General features: G+C 44.1%; 1 long non-coding RNA gene across 1 annotated transcript in view; it reads right to left on the reverse strand.

The window, feature by feature from the left end:
• Positions 1-14,395: 14,395 nt before the first annotated feature.
• The window catches only part of LOC109556234 (uncharacterized), a 38,586-nt gene continuing 35,708 nt past the window's right edge, over positions 14,396-17,273 (reverse strand). The window contains exon 2 of the long non-coding RNA XR_002180372.2: positions 14,396-17,029. This is a non-coding gene — a long non-coding RNA (uncharacterized lncRNA). The remainder of the gene's footprint in view (positions 17,030-17,273) is intronic.

The following is a 17,273-nucleotide window of genomic DNA, read 5'->3' on the forward strand; positions in this document are numbered from 1 at the left end:
GCCATAGGAAAATAGTAGACTCCACTAAAAATCATATTTACCAATTACTATACCCAAATTCTCTATTTTTGGAAAATTCTACATATATCCCTTTGGGCAAAATGCTACATAACCCTCAAGGCCTGGCTCAATATGTCAAAAAAAAAAAGTCAAATGCTTTTTGACTCATGTTAATTAATTCATGCATTTGAATTAATATCAACTGAACTCTGATTATGTGCCAAACACTGGGCTGGGTGCTGGTCTGTCTGACTGAGACAGACATGGTCCCCACCCGATGAAGCTTTGAGCCCTGCCTGGCTCCTCCTCACACTGTGTCCCTCTCTCTGCTCCCCTAACTGTTGTCACTGCCATTATTGTAATTGCTTTTATGTCTTCCCTCCTCTTTACAAGGCCTATAAAATAGTGTGACCTACTCATCTCAGTTTGCTTGGGGCTTTCCTGGCTCTAGCACTGAAAGTACTATGTCCCAAGAAGCCTCTTGGGCTTCAGCAAATTGGGATGGTTGCTCACCCTACAATAAATGCAATGCTACATGTGTGCATGTGTGCTCAGTCGTTTCAGTCGTATCCAACTCTTTGTGACCCCAAGGACTCACCCAACTCCCCTGTCCATGAGATATCCAGGCAAGAATACTGGAGTGGGTTGCCATGCCCTCCTCCAGGGGATCTTCCCAACCCAGCCATAGAACCCATGTCTCCTGTGTCTTCTGCACTGCAGGTGGATTCTTTACTGCTGAGCCACCAGGGAAGCCCAAAGGCAAAGCTATGACTACAACAAAAACTATTCTTGGAAGGAAACCACTCAATCATTCATTCTTCAAATATTTATTGAGCTGAGTTAGTATATTATCATAGCTGGCTGCCTCTATTTTGTGTTAGATCTCCCCCACTCTACTATGAGTCCCTGTGGGTTGAGGCCCAGGTCTTTTTCAGTGTGAATTGCTAGGTCCCAGCAGTGTCTGGCACATAAAATTGACTTCATTTTATGAAAACCACTGTATATTGAGAAACAGAGTGTGTTTGTATAAAGCAATGTTAAAGTATGTGTTTCTACAATTTTTAAACAGAGATCACCAGCTAGAACCTGGCTTAGAATCTTCACAAGTAATAAGATCTGCTCACAATCCTCTCCCCGCTGAGTCTCACTCTAGCGCCTCCAACAGATGAGCTGTCTCTTCCCAGCTGTGGCTGCTTAAAGATTGCTATATAACTAACAGAGAGCCCAGTCTGCACTCTGTGATGACCTAGAGGGGGCGGGATGAGAGGAGAGGAGGGAGATTCGAGAGGGAGGGGATACATGTATAATTATAACCGATTTGCACTGTTACACAGCAGAAACCAACACAACACTGTAAAGCAATTTTCCTCCAATTGAAAAATAAATTAAAAAAAATCTCCAATATGCATGTACAAGCGTCACCCACTCCTAGTTGGCTTTAGACAATCCTAGTTTTAATTGTAAACTGGTTTGAAATACAAATCTCTGTAGCTTCCACCGATAGGCTGTGGCCCTTTTAGCCAGAGACCCAGTAAAGAGACCCAGACTCCTCTAGCTGGCAGCCCTTCAAGTATTAGAAGTGCGTTCCCATGCCCTTACTTTTCGCCCTATCCCATCCCACGTAAACACACCTGAGGTGTTCTTAGGCATTCTAACAGTGGCCACACTGATCAGTGTGACCAGACTGATATTATTTTAGGGTCCAGGTCACCAACCTCTGAAATTTCTGCACTTTACCTCCCTCTTAAAGCACATAATGAACGGTTACTCTAATTGGTGTGACTAGTAGGACTACCATTCACACCTGTCCCTAGCTTCAGTTCAGTCGCTCAGTCATGTCCAACTCTTTGCAGCAGCACCATGGACTGCAGCATGACAGGCTTCCCTGTCCTTCACCATCTCCCAGAGCTTGCTCAAACTCGAATCATTGAGTCGGTGATGCCATCAAACCATCTCATCCTCTGTTGTCCCCTTCTCCTCCTGCCTTCAATCTTTCCCAGCATCAGGGTCTTTTCCAGTGAATTAGTTCTCATCAGGTGGCCAAAGTATTGGAGCTTCAGCATCAGTCCTTCCAATGAATATTCCTAGCTTAGCAAAACCTAATAATACCACCTAAGATTTAAATGTCTTTTTCTTTATGTGTTGTGGGCCATGTAATCAGGTACCTGGCACATTTTAAGTACTCACTCAGTAAATGATCGGGCTTCCCAGCTGGCTCAGTGGTAAAGAATCTGCCTGCCAATGCAAAAGACATGGGTTCAATTTCTGGGTCAAGAAGATCCCCTGAAGAAGGAAATGGTAACCCATTTCAGTATTCTTGCCTGGAGAATTCCATGGACAGAGGAACCTGGTGGACTACTGTCCATAGGGCTGCAAAGAGTCAGACATACCTTAACGGCTGAGCGCACAGGCACACTTGCAGTAAATGATCACTGGCTGGATGGATGCATGCATGCATAGATTCATTATGTGGATGGGACACAATAAAGATTTTTTAAACTATAATCAAAAACTACATTCCACTGAGTTGCATAGTGTTCTTCCAAAATTCCTATCTACCTAGGACCTCAGAATGTGACTTTGTTTGGAAATAGAGTCATTGCAGAAGCAATTAAACAATTAAGATGAGATCATCCTAAAAAAAAAAATGTCAATTTGAAAAGCAAAACCCTATAGCTTAAAACAAAGGAGACATATACATAGAGGGAAGACAATATGAAGAAACATGGAGAAGGCCATGTGAGACGCAGGCAAAGATTAGAGTGCAAGAAACACCAAAGGCCGTCAGCAACCACCAGAAACTAGGAAGAGACAGACAATGATTCTCGGTTAGGATCTTAAGAAAGAGCGCGGCCCTGCTGACACCTTGATTTCAGACTGCTAGCCTCCAGAACTCTAATAAATTTCTGTTGTTCTAAGTCATGTGGTTTGTGATAATTTATGACAGCAACTATAGAAAACAAATGAAATGTTTCACTCTTTCTCTCTTCCAGTTATCCCAAGAGCATGCTATGAGATTCCTGAAAGAATATTCATCAAGGGTAGAAGAACTGGGTTCAAATCATAGTTTTACCATTCACTAGTTGTGTGACCCTAAAAAGTAGTCTCATTTCTTTTATTCTTAGCTTGATCACTAGCAAAGTAGAGATACAAATATATAACATATAGGATTAATTTAGGAACCAAGACTGATAAGGAATGGGGAGGTGTTTTAAAAATGGTTGAAACTTTTCAGGTATCAATTATTTTTTCTTTTTTTTCTTAAGTAGATTTTCTATAGGTTTGCTTATTTTACTCCTCCCTCCCCCAACAATGAATCAGCTCATGAATTTATTAATGAATTCTACTATTTTGCTGATTTTCCAATTCACTTGTTATCCTCATTTTTTTGTACTGCTTTTTTTTGGGGGGGGTTTCTTGTGCTGCCCATATTCTAAGTTCTTAGACACTTAGTTGCTTTCTTTGCATGTATTCTTATTTTTAAGTTTAAAAGCATTTTAAAGCATGAAGGCTATGAGTTTACCTCTGACTATGGCTTTGGTTGCATTATGTACATATTTCAAGTTAGTGTTCTAAAGATTTATTTATTTTATTTTTTGGCTGTAGTGGGTCTTTGTTGCTGCACACAGGCTTTCTCTAGTTGCGTGAGCAGAAACTACTCTGTTGCAGTGCGTTGGCTTCTCATCACCATGGCTTCTCTTGCTGCAGAGCACAGGCTCTCGGTGCACGGGTTGCAGTACTTGCAGGGCATGCGCTCAGTAGTTACAGCACAGAGGCTTCGTTGCTCTGCAGCATGTGGGATCTTCCCAGACCAGGAACTGAACCAGTGTCCCCTGCATTGCAAGGAGGATTCTTAGCCACTGGGCCGCCAGGGAAGCCCTAGACCTAGCGTTCTCATTTTCTTGTTTTCCAAGTTGTTTACAGTTGGGTTTTTTTTTTAATTTCCTCTTTGAGTTATTATTAATATTATCAATTCTTAGCATGTGTATTGGCTTTACTGATCCAGGAGTATTCATTGCTATTACTATGCTGGAACTAGAGTGTTACAATTTTCTATAACCAGCTGTTTCTCTGACGTCTTTTAGACACGTACATCGTGATTGAAAAAAAATTTTTTTTAAGAAGAAATTTTATATTTCCTCATCATGAAATCGGAGAAGGCAATGGCACCCCACTCCAGAACTCTTGCCTGGAAAATCCAATGGACAGAGGAGCCTGGTAGGCTGCAGTCCATGGAATGGCTAAGAGTCGGACACGACTGAGCGACTTCACTTTCACGTTTCACTTTCATGCATTGGAGAAGGAAATGGCAACCCACTCCAGTGTTCTTGCCTGGAGAATCCCAGGGACGGGGGAGCCTGGTGGGCTGCCGTCTCTGGGGTTGCACAGAGTCGGACACGACTGAGGCGACTTAGCAGCAGCAGCAGCATGAAATCTCCAGGCACAAAATATTACCTGCTTTCTGGATTCAGGCATTTGTCAGTGAATACATTTCTAGAAGTTAACAATCCTGCTGAAAGAACGTGTTAGCATCACTAGTCTATTCTAGTGTTGACTTACAAATTATATTCCCAAGGTTGCAGTCTAAACCGTAGCCCTCCTTTAAGCTTAGCAGAAGGCCCAATTTCTCCCTGAAGTCTTCACAAACCACCTCAACATAGGGGAATCTCTTCTTTCTCAGATGACATACTTTGCCCACAAGTCTGTAACTCAGTCCAAGGTCCCAAATGAGGTGGTAAGCTCCTTGAGGGTAAAGGCACGTCTTATATGTCTTTTCACTCCTCCTTATATTCCCTAGCATCAAGCTCCAATAAACAGTACATTGTTTGATTACAATTCTCTGAGAATATTTCCTGAGAGGGAACATAATTGACATTTAGGGTCATAGATTTTAAAGCAGTCTAGTGGTAAAAATTAAGTACCATCTAAAAACCTTTAGAAAGGTTGATACTAATGTCTTAGACACATGCTTTGAAAAGAAATCGTGCTGTCTCAAACGTCAAGAACATTTTTAGACTTTATGAAAACCCAAACGGCATGTTGGTATTTGTCCAACTAGAGCTACCTGTGGATTCATGTTCTGTCAACTCTGAAGGTGACAGCAATAAAGAACAAAGTGATTCTAACAATAATGTGTCACATATATAAAATACTTCACAATTCACAACACTCTCCCATGTGTTAGCTCATCTGATGCTCAAGACAAACCTGTGAGTAAGGCAAGCTAGGGACTATTAACCCCTTTATGGAAAATAGATGTTTGGGACTCACAAAAGGTTGGTTAATTTATCCAAGGTCACAACGTTAGTGGGTAAATGGAACACAATTAAGCCCAGATTTTCTAATTCTCCATCATAAATTCTTTAGGCTAGAGCTACTCTATTGATTCAGGAATTCATGGAATATACCTTTACAAAGAGTCATCAGTTTCAAAGGCTAAATGTTCAGTTACCAAATACCCTTCCCATATCCACATGCTTGGAGACATCAGAGAAAGAAGACAAAGTTTCTACCTTCAAGAAGCTCACAGACCAGTAACCTGAGCATCACAATGACAAACTGTATTTGTTACAAGTGCCATGAGAGAATTAAGATAATAAGAAACATCGACTGAGAACTTACCATGTGTCAATTTCTGTCCTAAGGACTTTGCATCTGAGGTGAGTAACATTACGTACCGTATTGCTTGGCACACAGCAAAACTTAAAGGTGGCAACCATTATAATGATTATAGTTTTTAAAAATAAGATCATGGAATGTTATTTGGGAAAAAAAAAGAAGAAGAACATTTAACATTTTAAATTATCCAGAGCAACACTATAGAGGACAAACGAGCTATCTGAAGGAAATCAGAACTGCGGACGAAATGCTGAAGTGGGGTCTCAAAGGAAGATTAGTGGCTTGTAAACAGGGAGGGGAAGAACATTCCAGGCAGAGCAAGATGGGGGCCCTGAACAGCAGGGAAGGAAGAAGCATGGAAAGGAGGTGCTGCCCTCCACATGGCCAGAGACAACATACAGAAGAGGACAAAGGAGGCGGCCTCCAGTTAGAAAGCAGTGGAAGGGCGTGGTTCTCCCTGTGCCTGACCCAGGCACTCAGGGTGAGGCACAAATTTTCCAAGGCTATTTGTTTGTAGATTACATTTTTCCTGAATAGAATCCAAATGTCTTTGTTTTTGTAAAGAGCACCATAGTTTCCAAAGAAAAGAGAAAACAGACTTCTTGGTCCAAGGGCTTTCCCTGAGAAATATTCTAATGGCTATGGGCCAAGGCAGGGTTCCACCAAGCTCTGCACTCAGAGAACAAGAGAGCAGTAGGCTAGAATCTTCTCCAGAACCTGTAAGAAAATGGGAATTTAGAGAACATTCCCTGGGAGATTTTTAAATACAAGTAATATGTCCTGTTGGATCTGCCCCAACTAAACCCTCCTACGTGAGGTTCCCAGAATATTGCATGCAATGTGAAAACTCTGTGCCTGGCAGGCGCTCTCACTTACACCCCACCCGACAGCCCTGCCTCCTCTTCCCTGTTTGGCATGGCCCTGCTCTTCCTACAGGTCCAGCTGAAAGACTCCTCCTCTGTGAGCTTTGCCTGGCAAATCTAGGCCCCAAAACCAGGGTGGGTGGCTGGCTTTGACCTCAGTGCTCCTACAGAGCCACGGACCCACCTCTACAGACAGTCACTGTACCGCTTTGTAATCATAGCACATCTTCTTCCCATCCAACACCACCCCCCCATCCCACACCATGTCTCTCTCAATTTTGAGAGCCAGTGATGAAGCAAAGATGGTGAATAGGAGCAGTCCACTCTGGAGGCAGGTAATAAGAGGGATGTTATCTGCAGCAAACTTTAAAAAGTACATATAATAAAAGTCAATCTTGTTTTAATTGTCACCATGTGCAGGCAATTCTAAACAATGTCAGAAATATTTAATAAAATACTCTTCCTCTCTAGGGCAAAGGGTATGTGGCAAGTGGCATACCGCTTGCTGTGCCACTCCTGTGATCATGCTCCAATGCCTTCTGTCCAGGAAAAGGACATGCATCAGGGACAGAATGCAAGGCTGGGCGGAGTTTTTCAGTCAAGAGTTACTCACTAAAGCCAAGGACGTGCCAGGTACCACGCAAGCCATTTTACATGCATTATAGCCAACTTCCCAACAACCCCAGCATATGGGCACCACTATTTGGTTAGGGTCATATGAAGAAACCAAATCTCAGCATAGTTCAATGATCTGTCCAGGGTTCAACCACAAGGAAGCAGTGGAGAGAAATTCAAACCCAGATCTGTGTACCCAGCGTCTGTATTCTTTCTCCTGTGCCTGGACCACCATGGCTACCCTATACCAGGGGCTACAGCTGCAAGCCACACGTGTCCTTCTTAGAAGTTCACAGTCTAATGGAGAAAGAGACTCAGCAACTCACCATGATTCAGCTTAGCATGTGACAAGTAGCTTCAGGAATAAATCAGACTAAACCCCGCTATGATGGCCACCTCATTGTGGATTTAAGTCTGAAGATCCAAGTGGGGGAGGAGGGCTTAGCAAAAGAAATAATCAGCAGGGATTGAACTTAAAACAGATGCTCTTCTGGATATACGCACATGCTCTCCTGCTTGGGAGACAAACAGCGCTGAGGTAGGTCTCATTGTCTTGAGTTTTCATAAGTGCTCAGAGAAGTTAAGTTACTCACCCAGGGTCACACAGCAGCTAGTAGTCAGTGGAGTTGGGGACTGAGCAGAAGCCTCTCTGACTTGGAAGCTGGGGCTCTGGGCACAGCAGCAGCCTGATGAGGATGGTGTGAACACATCCACCCTGCAGGTCCTCTTAGGGACCGGGGGATATAATACTGGCAAAGGGGATGAGGAAGAGGAAAATGATAATTCCTCATTTTCCTTTCAGCACTTTACAATTTATAAGATGTTTTCTCATACTGTCTCATTGGATCTCTATGAATTTGGAAGGATGGGTGGTTATTATCTCCATTTTGCAGATGAAAAAAAAAACACGGAGGCTTTAGGAAAGTTATAAGAGTTTCCTGAGCTCATACTAAGTGGTTGCAGAGAGCCTATGATTTCTTCATCCGACTTGCTCCATGCATTATCACAGGTAATAGACAGGTACCTTTGTATAGCATCTGATTCTTGAAACAACCCCAGAAGGTAGGATGGGCAAGTCTGATGCTCCCCACTGTATGGTGAAAGAAACAGAATCCAGAGAGGGTAAGGGACTTCCCCAAGAAGTGGAACTGGGACTAGAAAGCAGGCGCTTGCTATCACACGACATGGAACAAATTATCCACTTACTCATTCAGCACCAACCTTAGCAGGCTTGCCAATCACTTGGGAGTGGGCATGTCCCTAAGAAGCCCCACCAGTGTGTTAGACATTCAGGTCCCCTCTCCTCCAACAGCTCTTAGATCCCCCATTACTGCCACCTCCAGATCTTGGTATCAAAAGGCAACTCTCACAGACTCTTAAGTCTGCTTGGCAAACAGAAGGCAAAGAGTGATCCAACAGTGGATCCCACCCACAACATAAGTGCATCTTAAATGAACCTGAGTTTATTTCCCCTTCCCTCACCCTTTTTTAAAGTTTCCCTCCAGTTCTAAAGAAAAGTATAACACTACTCCTCTGCCAACGTATTTCAAATTTCTTGATCAAGATCCTGTGATTACAAGCAACAAAACAAATAAAGACAATGACTTACAATGCAAGAATATCAATGATGCACAGTCCAGCCAGAATTCATTTAGTTCCTGAAAAACATACATTATCATTTTTGTTGTTTCAGATACATTATAGACACACAGTTGGGGACCCCGAGAAACAAGACCATGAGCTGGAAATGTCTGGGCCTGGGGATTATTAAGCATTCTAGAAGAGAAAAGGCCAGGAGCTGACTGTGGCTCAGATCATGAACTCATTATTACCAAATTCAGACTTAATTGAAGAAAGTAGGGAAAACCACTAGCCCATTCAGGTATGACCTAAATCAAATCCCTTATGATTATACAGTGGAAGTGAGAAATAGATTTAAGGGACTAGATCTGATAGAGTGCCTGATGAACTATGGACGGAGGTTCGTGACACTATATAGGAGACAGGGATCAAGACCATCCCCATGAAAAAGAAATGCAAAAAAGCAAAATGGCTGTCTGGGGAGGCCCTACAAATAGCTGTGAAAAGAAGAGAAGTGAAAAGCAAAGGAGAAAAGGAAAGATATAAGCATCTGAATGCAGAGTTCCAAAGAATAGCAAGAAGAGAGAAGAAAGCCTTCCTCAGTGATCAATGCAAAGAAATAGAGGGAAACAATAGAATGGGAAAGACTAGAGATCTCTTCAAGAAAATTAGAGATACCAAGGGAACATTTCATGCAAAGATGGGCTTGATAAAGGACAGAAATGGTATGGACCTAACAGAAGCAGAAGATATTAAGAAGAGGTGGCAAGAATACACAGAAGAACTGTACAAAAGAGATCTTCACGACCCAGATAATCACAATGGTGTGATCACTAACCTAGAGCCAGACATCCTGGAATGTGAAGTCAAGTGGGCCTTAGAAAGCATCACTATGAACAAAGCTAGTGGAGGTGATGGAATTCCAGTTGAGCTGTTCCAAATCCTGAAAGATGACGCTGTGAAAGTGATGCACTCAAAATGCCAACAAATTTGGAAAACTCAGCAGTGGCCACAGGACTGGAAAAGGTCAGTTTTCATTCCAGTCCCAAAGAAAGGCAATGCCAAAGAATGCTCAAACTACCACACAATTGCACTCATCTCAACACTAGTAAAGTAATGCTCAAAATTCTCCAAGCCAGGCTTCAGCAATACGTGAACCATGAACTTCCAAATGTTCAAGCTGGTTTTAGAAAAGGCAGAAGAACCAGAGATCAAATTTCCAACATCTGCTGGATCATCGAAAAAGCAAGAGAGTTCCAGAAAAACATCTATTTCTGCTTTATTGACTATGTCAAAGCCTTTGACTGTGTGGATCACAATAAACTGTGGAAAATTCTGAAAGAGATGGGAATACCAGACCACCTGACCTGCCTCTTGAGAAATCTGTATGCAGGTCAGGAAGTAACAGTTAGAACTGGACATGGAACAACAGACTGGTTCCAAATAGGAAAAGGAGTATGTCAAGGCTATATATTGTCACCCTGCTTATTTAACTTATATGCAGAGTACATCATGAGAAACGCTGGGCTGGAAGAAGCTCAAGCTGGAATCAAGATTGCCAGGAGAAATATCAATAATCTTAGATATGCAGATGACACCACCCTTATGACAGAAAGTGAAGAGGAACTCAAAAGCCTCTTGATGAAAGTGAAAGAGGAGAGTGAAAAGTTGGCTTAAAGCTCAACATTCAGAAAACGAAGATCATGGCATCTGGTCCCATCACTTCATGGGAAATAGATGGGGAAACAGTGGAAACAGTGTCAGACTTTATTTTTGGGGGCTCCAAAATCACTGCAGATGGTGACTGCAGCCATGAAATTAAAAGACGCTTACTCCTTGAAAGGAAAGTTATGACCAACCTAGAGAGCATATTCAAAAGCAGAGACATTACTTTGCCAACAAAGGTCCGTCTAGTCAAGGCTATGGTTTTTCCAGTGGTCATGTATGGATGTGAGAGTTAGACTGTGAAGAAAGCTGAGCACCGAAGAATTGATGCTTTTGAACTGTGGTGTTGGAGAAGACTCTTGAGAGTCCCTTGGACTGCAACGAGATCCAACCAGTCCATTCTGAAGGAGATCAGTCCTGGGTGTTCTTTGGAAGGAATGATGCTAAAGCTGAAACTCCAGTCCTTTGGCTAGCTCATGCGAAGAGTTGACTCATTGGAAAAGAATCTGATTTTGGGAGGGATTGGGGGCAGGAGGAGAAGGGGACGACAGAGGATGAGATGGCTGGATGGCATCACTGACTCAATGGACGTGAGTCTGAGTGAACTCTGGGAGTTGGTGATGGACAGGGAGGCTGGCGTGCTGCGATTCATGGGGTGATAAAGAGTCGGACACAACTCAGTGACTGAACTGAACTGAGAAGAGAAAACACGAAGCTCAGAGACGTTAAGTAAAATGCTGAAGGTCACACAGCACTCCACAGAGTCAAAAATAAAAACAGAATCTGAATTCAGGTCCGTCTGCCTCCACATTGCTTCCCTGCCCTCTTGGATTAAAATGTGTATTTATCCACCCTCAGGGCTGAGTGGAAGCACACCAAGGGCTGCAAACTGTGCCTCGGACGCGGGTCTTTGGCTCTCCCATAACTGTCCTGCGTCCTAAAAGGATTAGAGTATAATGAATACTACATGCACAGGCAGAGCTGAGGCAAAAGAATGTCCAGTTCAACCTTGTTTCATTCTGCTTTATCATACTAGATAATGTCATTATTCTGACCAGATTCCAGTGGGATTCCTCTTTACTGGTGGTGTGAGGAAGACCACTAGTGTGGTCTGGTATGACTTCAATGGCCAGTGCTATTCTTGGGAGGACAGTCAAGTGCTGTAGCTCCTTAAGCCTTGGGTGGGGGTAACTGAAGTGTAACCCACACTCCACAGTCCACCAGCAGGACCAAGCTGAAGCTACCCTCTGCAGGTAGCATCTCAGTGCTAGCCCCAAAATTACAGTGGGAGCAACTTGTACATTCAAGTTGGGATGGGTTTGGCAGATTGCTTTTTAAGGAATAACACTAAAATGCCATCTATTTTACATTCAGAAACTCACTCTGACTTTGTTCTATTTTGGTCATTTAAATTCATTTTAAAGATCATATTTTTCTTATACTTTGCTCCAAAGCCTTCATTTTGTTGTTGACTGAAAGCTATAAAAATCTGACCGAGGAATTCAGCCCAATTTTCTGGCTGATAGACCATGCTTCATTCATTCTCTTATTCATCCACCCACAGCTGGCTTGAACTCAGGACAAACTGCATGTTGATTTTATCCCACCTACCAAACAATCAACTTCACCAACAGCTGCCATCGAAAACAACCTGGGACTACCCCCCTGGGACCTACCCTCCTCCTGCCCCCCGCCACCCACCCATCTTAGGGCCTTTGCACTTGCTACTTTCTCTGCCTAGAATATGCTTCCTCCAGATATTCACCCAGCTTCCTCCCTCACTGCATTCCAGGCCCTGGCAAATGCCACTTCTTCAAAGAGCCTTTCTTGATTCCCCGTCTAAAATAGTCTGCCCTTCCTCCATTCCATCCACCTTCTGTGATCCTGTTCTTTCTTCATAGTCTGAACTGAGACATTTATTATTTACTTATGTCTTTCTCCCCGAGGAGAATGGAAATAACATGAGGAGAGATATTTTGCTCACTGATATATCGGTAGTGCCCAAAACAGCACCTGTGGGTTAGCAGGCAATTTTTTTTTTTTAATAAACAAAGAATGAATGAGAATAAACTCTCTTCCCCAAACTCTATTCCTCTTATTTATAAAGTCTTTCCAGGAAAATACTACAAAGGTAAAGGCCTAGAAACTGGGAGATAGTTTCAATCGCCTGAGCAGGTCTCTATGTTACCTGTGGATCAAGGAGCTCTCTACTTCAAAAACCTCCAGTGGCTCCCCATTGCTTCAACAGAGGACAGTTTTCCCTCATTGCTTAGAGCCTGGGTGAAGATTTAAGGCTATAAAAATAATCTGATGGTGACATTCAATGTGGGTGTGTATGCATATATTTATTGCACACACGTTTACCAAGTGTTTGCTACATGTCAGGTAGTCTGCTGAAAAAAATGCAAAAACCTGGTTCATCTCAATCACCACAATTTGGGGAGTGGTGGTGGGAGGATGCACAGGGAGGTCATAAGTGATTGAGAGGGAGAGACTTGTCAATAACATGTAAGTATAACAAATGCCAGGAGATGGTTCTACACAAGCAGGCAGGAAAGAAGAATCAGTCCCTTCACTTGGATATAGGTAGGAGTCCAGAAAACCTCCTAAGGAAGCTGCATTTCAGCTGCATCTTGATGCACAGGTGTTTACCCGGCAAACAGGAGGTGCAGGGAAGGGGTTAAGAGCATTCCAGGCAGAGGATGAGGCCTGGAGGGATAACACACTCTGGAACTCCAGGTGATCAAGTCAGTTTCAAGTGTGGTCCCTGAGCTAAGGCATGGTGAGATACCAAACAGAGAGGCAAGCAGGGTGTTTAAACAAAAGACACCACACATGAAGGGAGCCAGCCAGTCAGACCTGAGTTCAGGTGCTGACCATGTCACTAGCAATTCATTCTTCTCTGGGCTCTACTTCCCAGGAAGGAATTGACCAGGAGGTGAGGGGAGTGAGCAGCTCTCACTGGGGTGGGTAGAGGTGAAGAGCTAGAACCAGAAGCTCTGAAGAGGCTTATTAGGTTTAAAAACAAAATATTGAAGATGGGATTTCCCTGGTAGTTCAGTGTTTTAAGACTCTGCGCTTCCAAAGCAGGGGGCTGTGGGCACAGGTTCGATCTCTGGTAGGGGAACTAAGATCCCAGATGCCACAGGACATGGCTGCAAAGCAAAAGAACCAACAAAAAACCTGAAAATGTGAAAATGCTGTCGCTTTGCTTTGTTTTGAATCATAATATTTATTTTGAATTTGAAACTCATTCAGAAAAGGCTTTTGCATTTATCTACAGTGACCTGGATTTCATAAAGAGGCAGAGAAACCCTGGTTGAGGGCAACTTAAAGTCCCCTCTGATTCTTGCCTCCAGGTCTAAGATGACTGACAGCCAGGCATATGGAAAAAAGAAGAGAGGTGCAGTGAATTAGCTGCTGAATTTACGATTAGACCAAAATTGCAACTCAGATTATAGTACTTACTCCCTGATGAGACAGGCAAGTTAATGAACTTTTTGGAGTGTCAATTTCTTCCTCTATACATGATGTTTTCCTCACAAGTTCATTTTGCAATTAATTTGAAATAATGGACTTATAAGCATCTAGCACATAGTAGGCATTCAATAAAAATCAGTTGACTGGAAAATCTTCAGTGGTCTCTCTGCGTCCCAGTCCCTAATCATAAAGGCTTCCCTTGAGTGTCTACCATTTGCTGAACCCTCTCCACAGCTATCTCATGTTCAAGGAGAAACTCACAATTTAATGCTTTGTCATCAGTTGAGCTCATTGCATTGTCTAAAGGTGGTTTAACTCTCAGAATACAGTATTGCTGGATGATGGGAATTTAGGGCATGCTGCTTGGAACCAGACCAGGATTCAAATCTTCTGAAATTTAAAGCTTTTTTTTATTATTATTACTCTGGAAACCTATCCACTGCATGCTTTTATTTCCAACCGTTAAGCACTTTTCCCCCTTACTTTCCACATTTAACTCAAGGCTTCATATGCAAAAGGCAAGCTTGAAACGATCATAACATTTAAGCAATGAATATAACGACAGCTTACACTTGCATCGCAGGAAGATCTACATTCTATATTTAATAGCTTTAGTCATTTACAGCAAGAGTTATCACAGGCGCCCCAAAGAGGGAGGGCTGGAGAGGGAGAATTCTGCACCTTTGATTAAAGATGTCGTAGTCATAAGCTGTTTTGGAAATGATTAAGTGATAAATACAGTAAGTTCATCCTCAGTTCTGGGAACCCCACAGCACAGACAGTAATTTTCAGAGGCAGAAGCCATCATTATTATTTAAAGGTCTAAGCCTTAGTGTGTTCGCTAAGTACAGGGAAGGAGGAACTCAGGTATGGGGAGCACCTACTAGACACCAAGTTCTCTATCGCCTAAAACATCTAATGTCCACCCTCCAAGTAAAGACTTGTAACTAGACCACAAAAACAGGGGAAGAGGGAAATTAACAATGTCAAATAGCTCCCTGCCCCAGGTGCACACAATGCACACATAAAATATGATAAAGTGCCTACAATGCTTAAGAATATGCAAGGAAGGCTGGAAAACTAAGAAAGGAGATCTTGCCCTTTGTTGAGGAGATGGCTGTGTGCCATCATTATTCCTGTCTGCATCCCCAGACCCTTCCTCCTACATCTGGTAGGAGTTAGGAACACGGAATAGGAAGCCAGATTTTGCAGCTCTGTGCAAATCCTACTTAGTAGCTGAGAGAACTTAGATAATCATTTAACCTCTCTGTCTCAGTTTCCTATTTGTGAAATGGAAAATAGTAATATCTCTGTCATACTGTAATTGTGTAGGATGAAAGGCACTAATAAGTGCAAAATGCTTAAGACAATGATGGCAAATAATAAGAGTTGCAAACATAACCACGTGTGGTCTTGCCAGATGCTGGGGAGGCCGTCTGTCCTCATCCCCACCCTGTGATGGTAATTGTAATGAAGCTGTCTTTTCCAGGTGGGGGAACTAAGAAAGTCCATCTGCCCAGGTCATCCAGTTCTGAATTGGCCTGAGAGTCCCACCCAGGCCCGCCTAGCAATAACAGTAAAACAGCATTTAATTGTTTTTTTCTTTTTAATGTTCTAGACCTTCACAGCTAGGTACACATTTACTTCTCACAGCAATTACATGAGGTAAGACTCGCTAACTCCCATTTTACAGATGCAGAAACTGAGAGAGAGAGAGTTTAAGTCATTTTCTTAAGACCTTAGTGTTAGCAAATACCAGGGGCGGATTTAAGGTCAAGCCTAAGTACCTGACTGTTCCCACGCGCAAGGACAGGGCCGCCGGTCCCAGGACCTGAAGCTGGACGGGCTGGTCAAAAGCCCCCTGCACCTTTTAGCCCCTTTTGGGAGGAGGGGTTTGGGACCGGGATTCTCAGGTCCGGGATGGGTCCCCTGGGCTGGGAGCAGGGGCGGGGCCTGCAGCGCCCGCCGCCTGCGCGGGGCGGGGCCGTCGAGAGCGGTCCGGGAGGAGGCCTACCGCACTGTCGCCCCACGGGAACCCGGCGGCGGCCCCGCCTGCGCGCTTTACCCGTCGCCCTCCCGGGCCCGTCGCGCGCGCGTCCCTTTCGCTTTTAGCCCCAGCTGCGCTGACTGCTAGCGATTACTCAGAATCGTCCCTCCGGTTGGCAGAGTGACAAAAATCGGCAGTGGCTGTCCGAGGACACCTGTTTACAAACAGGACCCCCGCCCCCAGCCGAAAGCACCCCAGGCCGAGAGCCCGGAAATCTCGGTTCTCCTCCCACTCGGCCTCTCGCTCTCAGTGGGACTGGTTTCGGGCCTCAGTTTGCCTGTTTATGTACTTGATGTCAAGAATGTGTGTGCAATCGAACGAAAGGTGTGCGAGGTGGAAACAGCCTGACATTTCTTTTAAGTCTTCTGTTTTCAGCTATCATTATTTTGAAAATTATATTCTTCTCCATCGTAATCTATTTTAATAAATATATTTTTAATTAAAAAAAAAGTATGATTGGTCACCCAGGAAAAGTAGTTTGTTACTTATCCTGTGGTTCGAGTCCACTTGTTTGAAATACCAGCAGCTCTGGAAGGCCCTTTCAATTCCTTACGATCTGTTAATCTGATTCGTGTGGTTATTTTTTTTTTATTCTTCTCCTTTAAGACCTTTACAGTCTCACTGGTGACCGGTGGGATGGGAGAAGACTGGATTTTGCAGCCAGATATATTCGGTTAGAAGTTCTTGGTTTGCCACTTTTTTCGCCTATGGGACCTCGGTCAAGCCCCTTACACTTGGTAAGCCTCAGTCTCTCGTCTATAAAATGGGGAGGATACTCCCAGGATCGCGGGGAGAATTCAGGACGATATTTGTCAAGGGCCTGCCACGCGCGGGGTGACCCACGGAAGAGGGTGCAGGTGGGTGGGGACTTTCTCGTGCTGGGTTTCTCGGCTCGGCTCATCCTGGGGGGCCCGGAGTACCGCCCCCGCGCGACGGCTGAGCTTGGCGGACTCTCGGCCTCTCCCGGCGCGGCTGAGGCGGTCGTACCGGTTCCGAACCCTTCCCCCACCGGCCGGCTTCTGGCGGCAACCTGCAGGCAGAAGGCCAGGCTTTATTTACACAAAAGCAGCGGGTGGAAGCTGGCCTTGTAAGGACGAAAGAAACGTTGGCGGCCGGGAACGTCGCCGGGGGAGGCAGTAAAAGCGGTTCTGATAGGAATCTGTGAATAAATAAATAACGTGAATCAAAGAATGCATTGAAATGCCCTCCTAGGATCACAGAAACCCGACCCTAAGGCAGCCTTCGGAATCCTCCCACACGTCCCACCCTATCTGATAACTTGTCAAAGAGGCCCAAATTGATTCTGGAGTTATTATCAAACCAGGACGCCTGCCACCCAGATCCTACGGTCTTAGGGTGGCCTCTGGGGCGCACCTTCCGGGCTGGGAGTGAGACCTGGGTCT

The sequence above is a fragment of the Bos indicus genome, chromosome 3 (genome assembly GCF_029378745.1).
Source record: "Bos indicus isolate NIAB-ARS_2022 breed Sahiwal x Tharparkar chromosome 3, NIAB-ARS_B.indTharparkar_mat_pri_1.0, whole genome shotgun sequence".
Classification (NCBI taxonomy): Eukaryota; Metazoa; Chordata; class Mammalia; order Artiodactyla; family Bovidae; genus Bos; species Bos indicus.